We start from the raw sequence: 18,738 nt of genomic DNA, 5'->3' as shown, positions 1-18,738 counted from the left end.
TAGGTTTTCAGTCCATTAGACCCTGCTTGTGGGAAGAAAACGTTAAAGAAATTCTGCTTTTCCTGGTCCAGCATTGGGTGGGAAGAAGATGTTAAAGAAATTCTGTTTCTCCTGGTCCAGCATTGGGGTGGAAGAGCTACAAGGCAAGTACATTTTCCTACTCTAAAATTAACAGTATTTTACAGTGTGACTCCAGATACTTTATTAGAGACTCGCTTTTCCCTACCTTCCTAAAAATTCTACTGTTGTCTGCATCTGAGTACAATTCCTATGGTATGCTCATATTGTTTTCTGCCTTTAAAATGATATATCCTATCATCAAGAAAATGTATAAGGGAAGGAATCTCACTCAGTTAGGTTAGCATCAAAATCCCTAGGCCACTAAAAATTCTAATAAATGCAAATTCAAATTTTATGAAACAGATTTATAAATCATTTTAGGGCAGTAAATATATTTTAATTCTCTTTTACTTTTATTCCTTGTTATTGATATCATTATTCATGTATTAGACATGCCAGAGACAGAAGGGGATAGGTGTCAAAATGTACCACAATGACTGTGGTTTTGTTCATTCCTCTTGAATTTTTAATATCTTTGGTTGTGCATATTTAACAACTCAACATTCATGGCTGTGACATTTTCACTGTGGAAATTAAGTATTTTGTCAATATTTTAAAAAATTTTCCTCCTATATTATGACTTTTGATGGTGTTCTCTAATATTAATATCGACAACCCACTGTCCTTCTCTTGGCATTTGTCTGGCATACGTTTCACTCATTCCTTTGTTTGCTTAGCCTTCCAATTTCCAAGAAACTAACTAGTCTTCATACTGCCCACACAGTCTCTGTAAATATTTGCAAATCCAAATAATGAATGAAAACAGGTCTCCTTTTTTGAGAATGAGTTGACAGAGAAAAATACCTTTTTATTGGACTGGAGAACAGTTGGTCATTTTCATAAAAGGGCAGAAGAGTGCTGTTGGGAATGCAGGGACCTTTTGCTTTGCTGAGTGCAGTGCCTGGAGTCATTGACATTGTGGGTAGTCATTTAATAATTATGTGATTTGGGGCAGGTTCCTCAACCTCACCATCTCTCAGGTCTACCTCATCTGTAAAATGAAGACAATGATTATACATACTTTTTGGGATAGATGTGAGGATTAAGTAGGTTAATAAATGGAAAACTGACCAGCACCAAGCATGTTCTAAGCATCCAAAAACTGTAAAGTAACATCATGGTCCCTAACATCACTCATTTCATAATATTTCCTCCATCCAACTGTTCTCCACTTTCCCTTCACCTCCAGGGCCTCCCTCTGGACATGTAGGGGTATTTATAACAGGTTAGCGGAGAAGGCAATGGCACCCCACTCCAGTACTCTTGCCTGGAAAATCCCATGGACAGAGGAGCCTGGAAGGCTGCAGTCCATGGGGTCGCTGAGGGTCCGACACGACTGAGCGACTTCACTTTCACTTTTCACTTTCATGCATTGGAGAAGGAAATGGCAACCCACTTCAGTGTTCTTGCCTGGAGAATCCCAGGGACGGGGGAGCCTGGTGGGCTGCCATCTATGGGGTTGCACAGAGTCGAACACAGCTGAAGCAACTTAGCAGCAGCAGCAGCATAACAGGTTAGAGTTGCAGTGGTCAGTAGGAACATGAGCCCATGGAACTGGGCTTGCCATTCTGTTTTGAAATTTTAACTGGGCAGAAAAATGTTGTGTTGGTATCATTTTTCCCCCCACAATACAAAAAAATACATGGAAACAGACCATCCCAGTCCTCCTCAAGCCTCCCTTCCCTACAGTGCAAATTCTGTCACCAGTTTCTTATGTAGCTTTTCTGAAGCCTTCTATAAATTCTTATAAATAATAATTTAAAAAATCAAAGGAAAAAACCCCTACAAATGGTAGTGTTACTCCTTTACACACTGTTTTGCACTTAATAACGTCTCTTGCATATAGCATAGATAGTCCCTATCATAAATTTACCATAATTTATTTAACCAGCAGTCTATTGATGGACAGTCAAAAGTATTCCTTGGTTTATTATTTTATTTGCCAAAAGAATAGTCACGATGAATATCCTCGTACGTGTGGATACATTTTCTGGAAAATAAGTTTTCAGAATTCTAGGCCAAGAATATAAGCAGGGAATTTGGGTAAGTTTTGTCAAGTTGCCCTCAATGGAGATCATTCCAATTTACATTCCCACCAGTAGTGTGTGAGGATAAAAAGCTATCTTCTCTACACCCTTACCCTCAAAGCATATTAGCAAGCCTTTTTGTCTTTGCCAGTCTGAAAGGTGTAAACAGTATTTCATTACAGTTGCAATTTACTTGTTTTGCATTAAGAATGGGAGTGGCTGTCTGTATTTGCCACCATCATCTAGCAATTGTGTTACATGAGAGGGTGTATTGGAACGTGGTAGCTTCAGCATGGCTGTAGGTTTTGAAACTCTATGGTTGGCAGCCTCAACCTTAGTTTTTTTTTTTTCTTGTTCATCTCAGAAATATTTTAAAAATCAAAACTGCAAGTTTCCTTCGCTTCATCTTTTTGTTTCTTTTATTTCATACTTTTTTTTTTTAAACCAATAATATTTCTAAATCACAGTGGCCACAAATGTTCTCAGGGAGTCTTTTATACTTCTATTAATTTTCTTTTCTGTGAAAATATGCTAAGAAATTATAAAGAAGGAAATACTTTTCTGCTTGCCTACAGCAATTTAAAAGCCAATGATGAATGGTTAACTGGGAGAACAAGGCTCCCAAAGCAAGGGAAATAGGATGATTAGGTTCTGTATTTTAAATTAAAAATATGTACGCTGAATACATAAGCAAAAAAGGAGCTCAACATTAAGCTATTAATTACAAAGGAATCCAGCATAAAAATGCAACTTTTCCCCAAAGAATGAAATTTTAAGGAAAATTATCATGTTTACAGCTAGGACTAAGTCATTCTGCTCAGCATTGATTATAAATGAAGAGACACATGTTTAGACCAAGAAAGGACAAGGTATTTTCAGTGTGAAAACATGGAATGACAATGAATCTGAATGAGGTGGTCACAAGAATCATTTCTTAGTGAGGTAAGTGCCCCTCAAATGAGTTGATTATAAGTCAATATTTCTATTTATAATCTAAACCTCACATAGGTTTTTCTAAAAGCTCTCTTGCCATACTTCATTGCTCAGTTACAGGATGTGCAATGACAATTCTTGAATCAATGGGTTGTGCTGGGCAATTTTATTTCTACATTAAACCAGTAAACAGTACACTTGCCCCCAGCGTCTTCCATTTCCTACAGTCATGTCCCTTTTCCTATTGAGCAGATTCTGGTTTAATCTAATTTTTCCATAAAGATTCATCGTAACCTTTCACTGGAATTTCTGCAGAAATTAAAAGCTTAAATGCTTCAGAACATGCCTCTGAAGATGCTGTGCTGGATAAATTAGTGAACAGAATTAATAATTCATCAAATTATTGCTTTGACTATCATATATATGTATATGGCAAAATGGAAATTGTTAACAATAGTATTGTACAATATTAATTAAGCCTAACAAAGGGACAAGTTAATCTACTGAATACAGCAGCACTGAACTAGGCTACACGGACCAGTTTCTTTACCAAACCTCTACGTGCATACCATACATACACACGTGCATACTCTGCATCTCGTACTCATTATTGTTTTGAACTTTTACCTGGAAATTCGTTTTGCCTGTCATGCTGATGTCTTTCCTGGATCCTGTGTTTTCTGATTCTTTATTTATTCCTTTATTTTAGGCACATACTTTACTAATATCCCTGGAGAAAAACATGGGTGCTAAAATTCAGGGTGTCTTGCATTTCTGAAAATGTCTTCAATCTATTCCCAACTTTGAATGATAGTTTGGCAGGACACAGATTTCTAGATTAGAGGCCATTTTTCTATCAGAATTAAGTGATTTTTAGCTTATTTTCTTTGTCTTTGATGTGAAATTTCAAAATAGTATGTCTAGTATGAGGTCTTTTCCCTTCATTCCTTATATCAGACATATTTTTTTAAATCTAGAAACTTATAACTTGCAATGCTGATAATGCCACTGAATTACTTCTTCTATGATGTTACTTTTTTATCCCTAAATTCCTGAGATGTTGAACTTCCTATTTACATTGATCCGCTGATTTTATCTTTTATTCATTTTTTTTTTTGCATCTTTTTTCCTTTTTGCTATGTTTTCTGAGAGAATTTTTCAACCTAACTCTTCTATCAAGTATTTCATGAACACAATATATGTTCTTATTTCTTTGACTGTTTTGAAGATAACTGGGTTTTGGGTCATTGTTTTTCCTTGTTTCATGGTCTCTCTTTCAAGCTAATGTCTTTGTTTATTTCTTTATTTTGAAATCAGAGGCCTTCAATTTACATTGGAGGCCTTCTAAAATACTTGGTGATCCTGACTGTTCAGATTTGTGACTGAGTCATCACTGTTGATTAGAAGGTCTACATGTGGTGGAGGCAAATGGGTATTGAATGTTGGTTCTTTTTAGTGTTGTCTGCCTAAATCAATTCACTGAGGATAGTCAGCAGCTCTACTTGGGGGGCCAGATTCCTCAGAGACAGCTTCTTCAGAACTTGCTTAAGGATATAAGTCTAACAGCTAAGCTTGGTGAGTTAACAGAGTACAGAAATCTTCCTTCATCCCCTGTTTACAGTGGGGCATTATGTTCTCTACGTGCCTTAGAACAGAAACAGATCAGAGACCTTCTCCAGAGAGCAAACCTGCCATGCTGGGGAGGAGCAGTGATGAGCTGCACAGAGAGGCAAAAACACCTGGAGGACTAACTTTCTTAACAGACTTTTAACCCAAACCCTTGTCTTCCGCCCACTTGCATCTCCCACTCCAGCACTAGCCAACATCAGCAATTCTGGAGTCTTTTGGAGGTCTCATGGTGTAAATCAGTTTGCTCTTTGCTTTTTCTACTGTGTGATTGGGACTCAGCTTTCTGGGATCTGCTAAGTCAGTTATAACCCCTCCATCTGTTCTTCAGCTTCCAACATTTCATTACTGACATTGTCTCTTCCGTTCTCATTGTCCTTGTTTATTTACGACCTTAAAAGATATCTTTACTGTCATTTTACTGCAGTTTCAGGAGGGAACAGAAGCTAATGTAACTCACTGTGTTTAACTTTCCAATTTTAATTTTATAGTATACTTTTATAGACTTTAAAAACTGAGACCAAGCTAGCCATGTCTGCTTATTTATTGTAATCCCCAAACACTAGGTTTCCTAACAATAAATTTGGAGTCTTTTTTCAACTAAATATAAATGGATAGCAAGCAATACAAATCTACTTTAAAGTAATTTTGATAGGATATTTAAGTCAGGTTCTGTCCTAAAAATTGGGGGAACTAAGTTTAAAATGTGCCCTCTGATAAATATTGACTAATTGAATCTTAGCCTCTGAAATCAGTGTATTGAAAGTTTTCTTCATGCTTTAGAATAAACAAGCGTCCAAAAGAGAAAAAGCTGAACATCTGTGACACCTGAAAAACCTACCATTCACAAGTTGTCATTGTATACACTAAGTCTGAAACACTTAATTGAATACCTGCAATTCTATCCCCATAAATTATTCAGAGATTTAAATTTCTTTAAATAAAGAAACTATGGCAATTCTCTTTATAGCTAACCACCATCTCCCTTAACAGTGTAACTTCTTTTCCAGCATATTGAGGAAATTTCAGAACAGATTTTGAAATCTTTCTGTTTGAAAAGAATTCCTACATCTGTTTTTATTTCAGCCTAAAGGGATATAACTAGTGGTCCATGAATCTTTACCCTCACTAAATGTCTCAGACATCAGAGAAACAGCTTCTCCATCTTACAGTTCTCCCTGCCATCCAAGCAGAGACCTCTTTCTAACTAGGTCATCCAAACACAGAGGCGAGCCAGAGAGGAGAAACAGCCCCGCTTGGCTTATGAAAGTACCTATTAGGAAAGTTCATCTCAGGAGAGGTTGGTGATCAAAATCCATGAATTTCTGTAGCAACTCCCATCATCTGGTCCTCACTTATATTGACTATTTGTAAAACAGTAAACATCAGAATTTTTAACCAGTGCAAGCCAGCACTGATAGAGTTAAAGAGGTGATTTCTATAAAACATTCTCACTTGCCAAGCTTAAGATAAGCAAACATTCTCCAAGATTGTCTTAATAAAAACAGATAATATATGCTAGAATCTGCAGGATTACATCTGCCCTTCAGAAACTATTCCCTTATCATTTGGCGGGTACACAAAAGCCACTTGGGAAGAAAATGGTTTGCCTAATTTGAAATCAGAGTCCAAAGCCATCTTGATGTTTCAAGTAGCTAACTAGTACCCAGATTCCCCAAACTACTCTCAGTGTCATTATGTGACTATGGTTCTAGACTCGGAGAGACTTGTATTCAAATCCTGAGCTGGCCACCTACTAGCTGTGTTTATAAGGTGAAGTTGCTGCTGCTGCTACTCAGTCGCTTCAGTTGTGTCTGATTCTGTGCGACCCCATAGACGGCAGCCCACCAGTCTCCTCTGTTCCTGGGATTCTCCAGGCAAGAACACTGGAATGGGTTGCCATTTCCTTCTCCAATGCATGAAAGTGAAAAGTGAAAGTGAAGTCTCTCAGTCATGTCTGACTCTTCGCAACCCCATGGACTGTAGCCTACCAGGCTCCTCCATCCATGGGATTTTCCAGGCAAGAATACTGGAGTGGGTTGCCATTTCCTTTTGGAGAAGTTAGGTACCCTTTTTTGTGTAAGAAAATTGGAAGGGAATATTAGTTAGCATTCTTTTGATTGTAAATGTCAGTAACTCTACTAAAAATGGCTTAAGCAAAAAACAAACAACAAAAAAGTATTGGCTAAGAGTCGGACATGACCGAGTGACTTCCCTTTCACTTTTCACTCTCATACATTGGAGAAGGAAATGGCAACCCACTCCAGTGTTTTTGCCTGAAGAATCCCAGGGATGGGGGGGCCTGGTAGGAGGCTGTCTATGGGGTCGCAGAATCGGACACGACTGAAGCAACTTAGCTGGAGCAGTAGCAGCAACATAGTTTTTTGGCTCTGTTTTCCCTCTGGGTTGCCTTCATTTGTAAGAAGAGTCTCCCCAGGAAGCAGCAAAGATGGGTCCTTGCCATTCCAAGTACCAATTATACATATCCTCAATATTTAAAAAGTCAGACAAAATGACAAGGTCACATGTGACACCAAGAGCCACATGAATCTCCAACATGGATTCTGGATGGCTTTTCTTGAGTTCTGTTCTTTCTCTCAGGACTTTAGGTACTTAAGCTACTAAGATTAGTACAGGTTGGCAGATTTGATCTACAGCACATGGAGGTGAAGGAATAATTACTTTCTTGCACCACTTGAATTGCGTAGAGGGATAGTTTCCGAAAGATTAAAGATTAAAGCAATTCAAAAAGCAGATGTCCACAACATGGCCTACTCATCCCTACTGTACAGAGTCACCATGACAAATACATACAATAACTTCAGCAAATGACCTGACACGATAATTCTCAGCAATTATATTTTAGGAAGCTCCCTTACATAGATAGGTCAACTCAATACAGGCATTTTACCTCCTGACTTGAAAGTTAGATTTTTGCCGTACGCTCAGCAATCTCTCAAGCATATAGTCAGATGCTGCTTCTTTAATTTCTAAGCCTATGCTAAACATGATCAGCTAAAGTTAGAACTTTCAAAGAATAATCAAAAGTCCTTACTACCAAAACAAAGTCTTCAAGCCTTAGCAATCAAAATACAGATTGCAAGCACTACACTGAAGTGCTAAAAAGTCACAGACTACCAAAGAACAGAAAATTGGTCCACTTCAAAATAGGGAGCACCACTGAAGCAGTCAACTTTCACCTCCACTTGAACTGGCTGAGACAGAGGCCATAAACAGCCATTGAAATGACTGCAGACTTGGTGTGTTATAAAAATGCTGTATGGAGTCCTGAAAATGAAATCTAGATGTTAAAAATTCTATGCTCTTGCTCTTTCAGCAAATATCTTAAGATCCAAAAATTAGAGACCGTGATATTTTTCTAAGGTCACCATTTCAAACTGCCAGCGTGGTTTATATACCCACTATTTTAACTGTTTACAGGTCCTCTCTTTGCTAGATATAAGATGATATTCATCCAGGAGCTGGAATTGAGTATGTGCTAGACAACTTTGAAATAATTTAAGGTTGAATTTGAAATATTCAAATATAGCAGCCATATTTGCCTGCTATAAGAAAGGGTGTGGTTAGTTATGTTTTAAATGACTCAAGACTGGGTTGCTCATGTACTGCAATCTCCTGAGATTTCTGTGGGAAAGACAATATAAGCAGAGATTCAGAGGTGGGGAATTATATCATGTGAGCACTTACTAATTTAGTTTGCCTGGAAAAGAGAATGCAAAAAAGAGGCTATGGGAAATATGCTTGGAATATTTTAATGAATACTTGATGAATGCAGTTTATGGAAAATTGAATTCTAATATTTCTACTTATAGATGAAACAATAAAAATTATTTTAAAGAGAGGACTCTCTAGATCTTTACAACTCCAGGGTGGCTATAACTCAATGCTACTTTCAATATATTAAAAAAAAAAAAATCAAAATTACTTCACATTTGAGAACAAAGGACTTTCTCTGTCAGCAACTGAATCATTTTCTGGTCATGCTCTCCTACACTTCTTTGTGAAAGAATAGTGTAAGTATTGCAAATTATGTGAACTGCCTTTCCGAACATGAATTCCATTTATTTAAAATTTTTGATTTCATGCTGAAATTTAAGCAAGTGGCTTTTTATCTTAGAAAGCTGCTGTCATTATACTAGTTTTCTTACTGCTGGTGACCAACTCTTGCTTTCAAAGGCTGAAAAGGAATCTACTCTTAGCTTAATTGTCAGCACACACTATTTTGTGGGGGGCAGAAAAGGATCTTGCCCCAGACAACAATAACTGCAGTATCTTTCTGGGGATAAGTGTTTCCCTTAGTGTTTTTTTATTTTTCTTTTGGACTCTTGACTTGACTATGTGTTACTTTTAGCCTTGGAAGTGTCTTCAAAGCTTTCTGCATTTTAACAGAGAAATCTTATGGGGTAGTTCCTGTTCTCAAATAGTTTAAATCTGGCAGTTTTGTGTGCAGTTATACAATGAGGAAATTTGTTTTGCTGATTTCCTTTTGTGCATGATGGTATTATTTACCAGAGATAAATAAAGCCCTAGAGCTGTAAAGACCCTGAGAATCCCCCAAAGGCAGAATAAAATTAATAATAGACTAAAACCCACATTGGTATACAATTGGTAATAAAACTAAGTACATATGTCTTCAAGACAAATGCAGTTCCTATTATGAATAATTTCAGAATCATTCATCATTCATGGAAAGATAGGAGGTAAATAGTTTTTTATAATGGATGACACAATCTCCAGGCAGCAATCAGTCATCTGATATGCTGAACCTTCCTATTAACTGTGGAAAATACAAATAAACTCCTTGCCCTCAAGTAGTTTATAATCTAAAACTAGAGATAAAATGTATTAAAATATACCAAGCAACAGTGTTATAAAAAATTGATAAAGAAGAAGAAATGTTATTAAAGCTCATCATTGAGCTCAAAAGGCAGCATATATAACTTCATGTTAACAGAAGCTCATGAGGGGGGTTAAAGTTTAAACTGGCCCTTAAAGAAAGGGTGGGCTTTTGCTGGAGAAACATACTCAGGATGTTTGGGTAGAAAGAACAGCGTGAACAAAGAGAAATAATATTAAAGGAATAGTGATTAGTTAAATTGGATTGGAATGGAAGGTTTGTGTGAGAGAAGTAGATTAGCTCCAAAGGTATTTAGAAAGTAAACTGTGTGAACCCTCCAATGCAATATAAAGGGATTTAATCCCAAAGACAAAGGAGATGATGAGGGAGAGGCTGAAAACACTGATAGCATTAACTAATCTTTGTGTAGTCCTTTCAGATTCCCTGCAATTGATCTCAGGCAAATGGAGCCAGCCTGGTATCAGAGGCAATGGAAAGGAAAGGATGGATGCAGGAGATACGGCAAAGGAATGCCTGATTAGAGGAAAGGATATCAGAATTTCAGTGTCTGGGTGACTGGAAAAGTGCTGATAGAGTAGTAAAAACGTGACATCAGAGGACTGGTTTGTAAAGGGAAAGAAAAGGAGTTGGGCTTTAAATACAAGGTTTAGCACTGATGTCCAGTAAGGAGCCCAGAAGCTGGAACCGGAGAAATATATTTGGTGTCTGTCTTCATAATAGGTGAAACCCACAAGCATAAAAAGAGGTCCCAAAAGAAGTGGGTGTGTGGAAGAAGATGGAACCTTAAGACCATTCGAGCCCCAGGATAACATAGTAAAGGAAAAAGAGGCAACAGGGAAGAAAGAAGCTTCATCCAAGAGCTGGAGAGAGGGCAGAGCACAACAGGACAGGGGGCAGGACAGAAACTAAAGGTGCAGAGTGTTTCCAGAAGCACAGAGCGATCCTCTGCAGACACATGACCTGGGGTCACACGTGACAGGTTCACTGCCCTGACGTTCATCTATGTCAGTCTCCAGGGGGGAACATTTATTCAAAGAGGTATTTTATATTCTCCTTATCCATAGTAGCACCAACACTTTGATTTCAACAACTGAGAAAGGAGAAAGAAGGCAGGGAGAGAGGGAGAAAGGATACAATAATAAATAACATAAGATGCTATGGAAGAGTTAAACAACATTAGGGTTGTCACCAAAAAAAAAAAAAAGAGAGAGAAGACTTCTGAGAGGGCATCTGCAGAAGAGAGACTGCCTTCTTTATGTAAAGCTGTTATAATCGTTAAAAAGTCTGCCGTCTTTACTATAATAATTCAGAAAGAGAAGAAATTGGAGAATTTCCTACAGCTCAATACACTGAATTCAGCTTTGCAGATTTCATTGTTAATGGTGGCCTTTAATTTACATCACAAAATATGCAGCCATAGCCAAAAGTGTTGCATAGTTTCTGTAGCACTGATTTTGTTTGAGTGAAAATTAAGGGAGTTTTAATCACTACTTTACAAAAAGATTTCTCTTCATTAATTTGGAAGTGCTGTGATGACTTGAATGACTAGTGCCTAGTGAAAGCAGACAAACACCAACCAAGAGCTTTTTAATTGGATAGCCACACTGTAGTATTTTTAAATATTCACAGAAAAATGATCAGGCTCAGAATTGAGCTGTTCAGTGTCTCTCTCACCCATATGTCCCATAATAATTAAAACCTTGATTCCACTTTGAGGAACATTTAACACCATCTTTCTCGCTTTCTTTAAATAATAAATGTGGCTGCTAAATCAGCCATAGACTCATAAAGCTAAAAGAAATCTCAGGATCATCAAGTCCTAGAATCAGAATAAAGGATATTACCTAAGCCAGTTTAATCAGAGACATACATTTCAATAGTTTTTAAAATAACTTTAGGCTTCCAATATCTACTGGCTTTGCAATGGGCAAAGTTATTACCATGTAGACTCACTCCTACAGTTTCCTTAATAATACAGACACTATGCTTGTAACAAAGAGATTGAAAGTTTACCTAAAAAATATTTTATGGATTAAATAAATGCATTCATATATACACAAGCAAGCGAGTATCCCTATGCCAGTTAAAATTAGGTTGGGCTATAATCAATGAATCCCCAGAAAATAGTGCCCTACTGATTTCAATACCTTTAGACCATGAAATTTTTGCACCTTGTTCTATGTCCCTGGATATGTTCCAGTGTCTTCTAGTTTATAGTCTAGGGGAACTTGAACAGAATTTGTATCCTACTGCTGTGTGAAAATTGTGTAAATCTTAATACGCTTTGGTCCATAGCAGTGGAATTGGATCATAGTGTTTTTCAGATCCACTACATCCTTCTATCTTCCTGTATATTCATCCTATTAGAGTTTGATATTGAAACTCTGACTAAAAATCTTAATTGATCTACTTAAAAAAATAATTGTAAAATATAGTAGAAATATATGTAACTTTTCATACTGTTCATGGGGTTCTCAAGGCAAGAACACTGAAGTGGTTTGCCATTCCCTTCTTCAGTGGACCACATTCTGTCAAATCTCTCCACCATGACCCGCCCATCCTGGGTTGCCCCACAGGCATGGCTTAGTTTCATTGAGTTAGACAAGGCCGTGGTCCTAGTGTGATTAGATTGACTAGTTTTCTGTGAGTATGGTTTCAGTGTGTTTGCCCTCTGATGCCCTCTTGCAACACCTACCTTCTTACTTGGGTTTCTCTTACCTTGGGCGTGGGAGTGGTTAAACAAGAGATGGCAAGAGTGAATGTCAACATTCTAGGAACCAGCGAACTGAAATGGACTGGATTGGGTGAATTTAACTCAGATGACCATTATATCTACTACTGCATGCAGGAATCCCTCAGAAGAAATGGAGTGGCCATCATGGTCAACAAAAGAGTTTGAAATGCAGTACTTGGATGCAATCTCAAAAACAACAGAATGATCTCTGTTCGTTTCCAAGACAACCATTCAAAATCACAGTAATCCAAATTTATGCCCCAACCAGTAATGCTGAAGAAACTGAAGTTGAATGGTTCTATGAAGACCTACAAGACCTTTTAGAACTAACACCCAAAAAAGATGTCCTTTTCATTATAGGGGACTGGAATGCAAAAGTAGGAAGTCAAGAAACACCTGGAGTAACAGGCAAATTTGGCCTTGGAATATGGAATGAAGCAGGGCAAAGACTGATAGAGATTTGCCAAGAAAATGCACTGGTCATAACAAACACCCTCTTCCAACAACACAAGAGAAGACTCTATACATGGACATCACCAGATGGTCAACACCGAAATCAGATTGATTATATTCTTTGCAGTCAAAGATGGAGAAGCTCTATACAGTCAGCAAAAACAAGACCAGGAGCTGACTGTGGCTCAGATCATGAACTCCTTATTGCCAAATTCAGACTGAAATTGAAGAAAGTAGGGAAAACCACTAGACCATTCAGGTATGACCTAAATCAAATCCCTTTTGATTATACAGTGGAAGTGAGAAATAGATTTAAGGGCCTAGATCTGATAGATAGAGTGCCTGATGAACTACGGAATGAGGTTCGTGACATTGTACAGGAGACAGGGATCAAGACCATCCCCATGGAAAAGAAATGCAAAAAAGCAAAATGGCTGTCTAGGGAGCCCTTACAAATAGCTGTGAAAAGAAGAAAAGTGAAAAGCAAAGGAGAAAAGGAAAGATATAAACATCTGAATGCAGAGTTCCAAAGAAGAGCAAGAAGAGATAAGAAAGCCTTCTTCAGTGATCAATGCAAAGAAATAGAGGAAAACAACAGAATGGGAAAGACTAGGGATCTCTTCAAGAAAATCAGAGATACCAAAGGAACATTTCATGCAAAGATGGGCTCAATAAAGGACAGAAATGGTATGGACCTAACAGAAGCAGAAGATATTAAGAAGAGATGGCAAGAATACACAGAGGAACTGTACAAAAAAGATCTTCACGACCCAGTTAATCACGATGGTGTGATCACTGACCTAGAGCCAGACATCCTAGAATGTGAAGTCAAGTGGGCCTTAGAAAGCATCACTACGAACAAAGCTAGTGGAGGTGATGGAATTCCAGTTGAGCTATTCCAAATCCTAAAAGATGATGTTGTGAAAATGCTGCACTCAATATGCCAGCAAATTTGGAAAACTCAGCAGTGGCCACAGGACTGGAAAAGGTCAGTTTTCGTTCCAATCCCAAAGAAAGGCAATGCCAAAGAATGCTCAAACTACCGCACAATTGCACTCATCTCACACGCTAGTAAAGTCATGCTCAAAATTCTTCAAGCCAGGCTTCAGCAATATAATGAACCGTGAACTTCCTGATGTTCAAGCTGGTTTTAGAAAAGGCAGAGGAACCAGAGGTCAAATTGCCAACATCTGCTGGGTCATGGAAAAAGCAAGAGAATTTCAGAAAAACATCTATTTCTGCTTTATTGACTATGCCAAAGCCTTTGACTGTGAGGATCACAATAAACTGTGGAAAATTCTGAAAGAGATGGGAATACCAGACCACCTGATCTGCCTCTTGAGAAATTTGTATGCAGGTCAGGAAGCAACAGTTAGAATTGGACATGGAACAACAGACTGGTTCCAAATAGGAAAAGGAGTTCATCAAGGCTGTATATCGTCACCCTGTTTATTTAACTTATATGCAGAGTACATCATGAGAAACGCTGGGCTGGAAGAAACACAAGCTGGAATCAAGATTGCCGGGATAAATATCAATAACCTTGGATATGCAGATGACACCACCCTTATGGCAGAAAGTGAAGAGGAACTCAAAAGCCTCTTGATGAAAGTGAAAGTGGAGAGTGAAAAAGTTGGCTTAAAGTTCAACATTCAGAAAACGAAGATCATGGCATCCGGTCCCACTACTTCATGGGAAATAGATGGGGAAACAGTGGAAACAGTGTCAGACTTTATTTTTCTGGGCTTCAAAATCACTGCAGATGGTGACTGCAGCCATGAAATTAAAAGACACTTACTCCTTGGAAGAAAAGTTATGACCAACCTAGATAGCATGTTCAAAAGCAGAGACATTACTTTGCCAACAAAGGTTCGTCTAGTCAAGGCTATGGTTTTTCCTGTGGTCATGTATGGATGTGAGAGTTGGACTGTGAAGAAGGCTGAGAGCTGAAGAATTGATGCTTTTGAACTGTGGTGTTGGAGAAGACTCTTGAGAGTCCCTTGGACTACAAGGAGATCCAACCAGTCCATTCTGAAGGAGATCAGCCCTGAGATTTCTTTGGAAGGAATGATGCTAAAGCTGAAACTCCAGTACTTTGGCCACCTCATGCGAAGAGTTGACTCATTGGAAAAGACTCTGATGCTGGGAGGGATTGGGGGCAGGAGGAAAAGGGAACGACAGAGGATGAGATGGCTGGATGGGATCACTGACTCTATGGACGTGAGTCTGGGTGAACTCCGGGAGTTGGTGATGGACAGGGAGGTCTGGCGTGCTGCGATTCATGGGGCCGCAAAGAGTCAGACACGACTGAGCGACTGATCTGATCTGATCTGATCTGACATGTAACTTTGTTCTGTATTTTCCAAGTCTCTTCTAAATGTGTTAATATATTTTAGTAATTTATAAAAGAAAAACAACAACGAAAAAGGAATAGTGCCCTACTATTTTATTTTTCTCATATTAAACTCCAGGGATGTCAGTGCAGATAGGGGAGCTATGATCCCAGCCTTCTTCCAATTACTGTTTCACATTACAGGGTCTATCTTCCCAAGATCTCATATTCCACGATGACTGCCTCAAATTACAATTACCCAGAAAAATGTGGTTTCTGGTATTCTGTGTTATAAATAACCCTGTAATGAATTAATTTACAAGTAAACTTATGTTTATATCTCTCATTTTTCCTCAGAATAAATTCCTAGTGCCAAATGTCATGCAGAAAAGGTGTAACAAATTACAGCTTTACCAGCCGCACATAATAGTACCTGTTTTTTCAACACATGCCCTTGACAAAATTGAGCATGCCATTCCCTCAATTATTCGACAAGAAAAAATGTTTTTTGGTAATTTTAATTTTTATTTCTTCGGTCTTAAGTGACCTTGAACAACTTTTATGAATATTAACTACTCGTATTTATTCTATTGCAAATTGTTCTGGTACTCTGATAATTTGTCTAAAGTGGGAATGAGAAAGTTATATGAAAACACTTTGCATATTGTAAGATGACCTATAAATATGAGATGCCATTAGTGTCATTTTAATAACAATAATGTCTTCACTTTCTACTTTTAGGACTCTTGTTCAGATCAGGTGAAATACTAAATGCAACAATGCTTTAAAAACTTTTATTTTATATGGAGAATACATTTGCTACTGCTGCTGCTAAGTCACTTCAGTCGTGTCCAACTCTGTGCGACCCCATAGACGGAAGCCCACCAGGCTCCCCCGTCTATGGGATTCTCAAGGCAAGAACATTGGAGTGGGTTGCCATTTCCTTCTCCAATGTGTGAAAGTGAAAAGTGAAAGTGAAGTCACTCAGTCGTGTCCGACTCTTAGCAACCCAATGGACTGCAGCCTACCAGGCTCCTCCGTCCAAGGGATTTTCCAGGCAAGAGTACTGGAGTGGGTTGCCGTTGCCTTCTCCGGGAGAATACATTTAAATGTACTCAAAAGTTGCTTAATTTACTGATTTATTAACACGGAAGATCTCTTAAGGAAGGTAAGATACCAGTTGTCACTGTTGCATCTCCATACTGATATTAGTTCAGGGTAAGGGAAAAGTAAGTTTTTCTAAATTTCCCCCAAAAGCACCATTAGCAGGAGGGGAAACAGATTTAGGGTGGGGGAGGAAACAAGGCTTGAAAAAGAAATGGAGCTACTTTCTAGACTTCTAATTATCACATTCATTTTTTAAACTGATCTCACGTCTCTTCTGAAAGAAAATAAAAGATAAGACATAGGAATTCTCCTAATATTCCTCTTCTTCCCTGGTGGCTCAGACAGTAAAGCATCTGCCTGCACCTCAGGAGACCCGGGTTCTATCCCTGAGTTGGGAAGATCCCCTGGAGAAGGAAATGGCAACTCACTCCAGTACTCTTGCCTGGAAAATTGCATGGACTGAGGAGCCTGGTGGGCTACAGTCCATGGGGTCGCAAAGAGTCAGACAAGACAGAGATTTCACTTTCACTTTCTTTCTCTATTTTAAGTTATCTAACCTGATGCAACCCCATGTCCAAGGAGTGGTGGCAGCACGGGCGCAGGAGGGCCAAGAGGAGCTTCTCCACGTTGAAGGTCAGGAGGGGCGGCTGTGAGGAGATACCCCTCATCCAAGATAAGGAGCAGTGGCTGCGCTTTGCTGGAGCAGCCTGAAGAGATACCGCATGTCCAAGGTAAGAGAAACCCAAGTAAGATGGTAGGTGTTGCGAGAGGCATCAGAGGGCAGACACACAAATCATAATCACAGAAAACTAGTCAGTCTAATCACACAGACCACAGCCTTGTCTAACTCAATGAAACTAAGCCATGCCGTGTGGGGCCACCAAGATGGGCAGGTCAAGATGGAGAGGTCTGATAGAATGTGGTCCACTGGACAAGGGAATGGCAAACCACTTCAGTATTCTTGCCTTGAGAACCCCATGAATAGTATAAAGAGGCAAAATAATAGGATACTGAAAGAGGAACTCCCCAGGTCAGTAGGTGCCCAAATTGCTACTGGAGATCAGTGGAGAAATAACTCCAGAAAGAATGAAGGGATGGAGCCAAAGCAAAAACAATACTCAGCCGTGGATATGACTGGTGATAGAAGCAAGGTCCAATGCTGTAAAGAGCAATAATACATAGGAACCTGGAATGTCAGGTCCACAAATCAAGGCAAATTGGAAGCAGTCAAACAGGAGATGGCAAGAGTGAAAGTCGACATTCTAGGAATCAGCAAACTGAAATGGACTGGAATGGGTGAATTTAACTCAGATGACCATTATATATAGTACCCTGCGCAGGAATCCCTTAGAAGAAATGGAGTATCCATCATGGTCAACAAAAGAGTTTGAAATGCAGTACTTGGATGCAATCTCAAAAATGACAGAATGATATCTGTTCGTTTCTAAGGCAAACCATTCCATATCACAGTAATCCAAGTCTATGCCCCAACCAGTAACACTGAAGAAGCTGAAGTTGAACGGTTCTATGAAGACCTACAAGACCTTTTAGAACTAACACCCAAAAAAGACGTCCTTTTCATTATAGGGGACTGGAATGCAAAAATAGGAAGTCAAGAAACACCTGGAGTAACAGGCAAATTTGGCCTTGGAATACGGAATGAAGCAGTGCAAAGGCTAATGACATTTTGCCAAGAGAATGCATTGGTCATAGCAAACACCCTGTTCCAACAACACAAGAGAAGACTCTACACATGGACATCACCAGATGGTCAACACCGAAATCAGATTGATTACATTCTTTGCAGCCAAAGATGGAGAAGCTCTATACAGTCAGCAAAAACAAGACCAGGAGCCAACTGTGGCTCAGATCATGAGCTTCTTATTGCCAAATTCAGACTTAAATTGAAGAAAGTAGGGAAAACCACTAGACCATTCAGTTCAGTCACTCAGTCATATCTGACTCTTTGCAACCCCATGAATCCCAGCACGCCAGGACTCCCTGTCCATCACCATCTCCCAGAGTTCACTAAAACTCATTTCCATTGAGTTGGTGATGCCATCCAGCCATCTCATCCTCTGTCATCCCCTTTTCCTCCTGCCACCAGTTCCTCTCAGCATCAGAGTCTTTTCCAATGAGTCAACTCTTCACATGAGATGGCCAAAGTACTGGAGTTTCAGCTTTAGCATCATTCCTTTCAAAGAAATCCCAGGGCTGATCTCTTCAGAATGGACTGGTTGGATCTCCTTGCAGTCCAAGGAACTCTCAAGAATCTTCTCCAACACCACAGTTCAAAAGCATCAATTCTTTAGCACTCAGCTTTCTTCACAGTCCAACTCTCACATCCATACATGACCACTGGAAAAACCATAGCCTTGACTAGATGGACCTCTGTTGGCAAAGTAATGTCTCTGCTTTTGAATATGCTATCTAGGTTGGTCATAACTTTTCTTCCAAGGAGTAAGCGTCTTTTAATTTCATGGCTGCAGTCACCATCTGCAGTGATTTTGGAGCCCAGAAAGATAAA

At 39.0% G+C, this 18,738-nt stretch overlaps 1 long non-coding RNA gene across 11 annotated transcripts in view; it reads right to left on the bottom strand.

The window, feature by feature from the left end:
* The window catches only part of LOC147369907 (uncharacterized), a 230,195-nt gene that overhangs the window by 178,896 nt on the left and 32,561 nt on the right, over nucleotides 1-18,738 (bottom strand). Inside the window, exon 3 of one of the 11 annotated variants that reach the window (XR_015168088.1) lies at nucleotides 922-1,111. The exons of the other annotated variants lie outside the window; for them this stretch is intronic. This is a non-coding gene — a long non-coding RNA (uncharacterized LOC147369907). Of the gene's footprint in view, nucleotides 1-921; nucleotides 1,112-18,738 lie in introns of those variants that run through there. 11 annotated transcript variants of the gene reach the window in all.

This window comes from Bos grunniens, chromosome 7, assembly GCF_055505025.1.
Source record: "Bos grunniens cultivar Pamir isolate PY7600 chromosome 7, Bosgru_T2T1.0, whole genome shotgun sequence".
Taxonomy (NCBI): Eukaryota; Metazoa; Chordata; class Mammalia; order Artiodactyla; family Bovidae; genus Bos; species Bos grunniens.
Note: the sequence above shows the minus strand (reverse complement) of the source record. Positions and strands in the feature narration are given on the sequence as shown.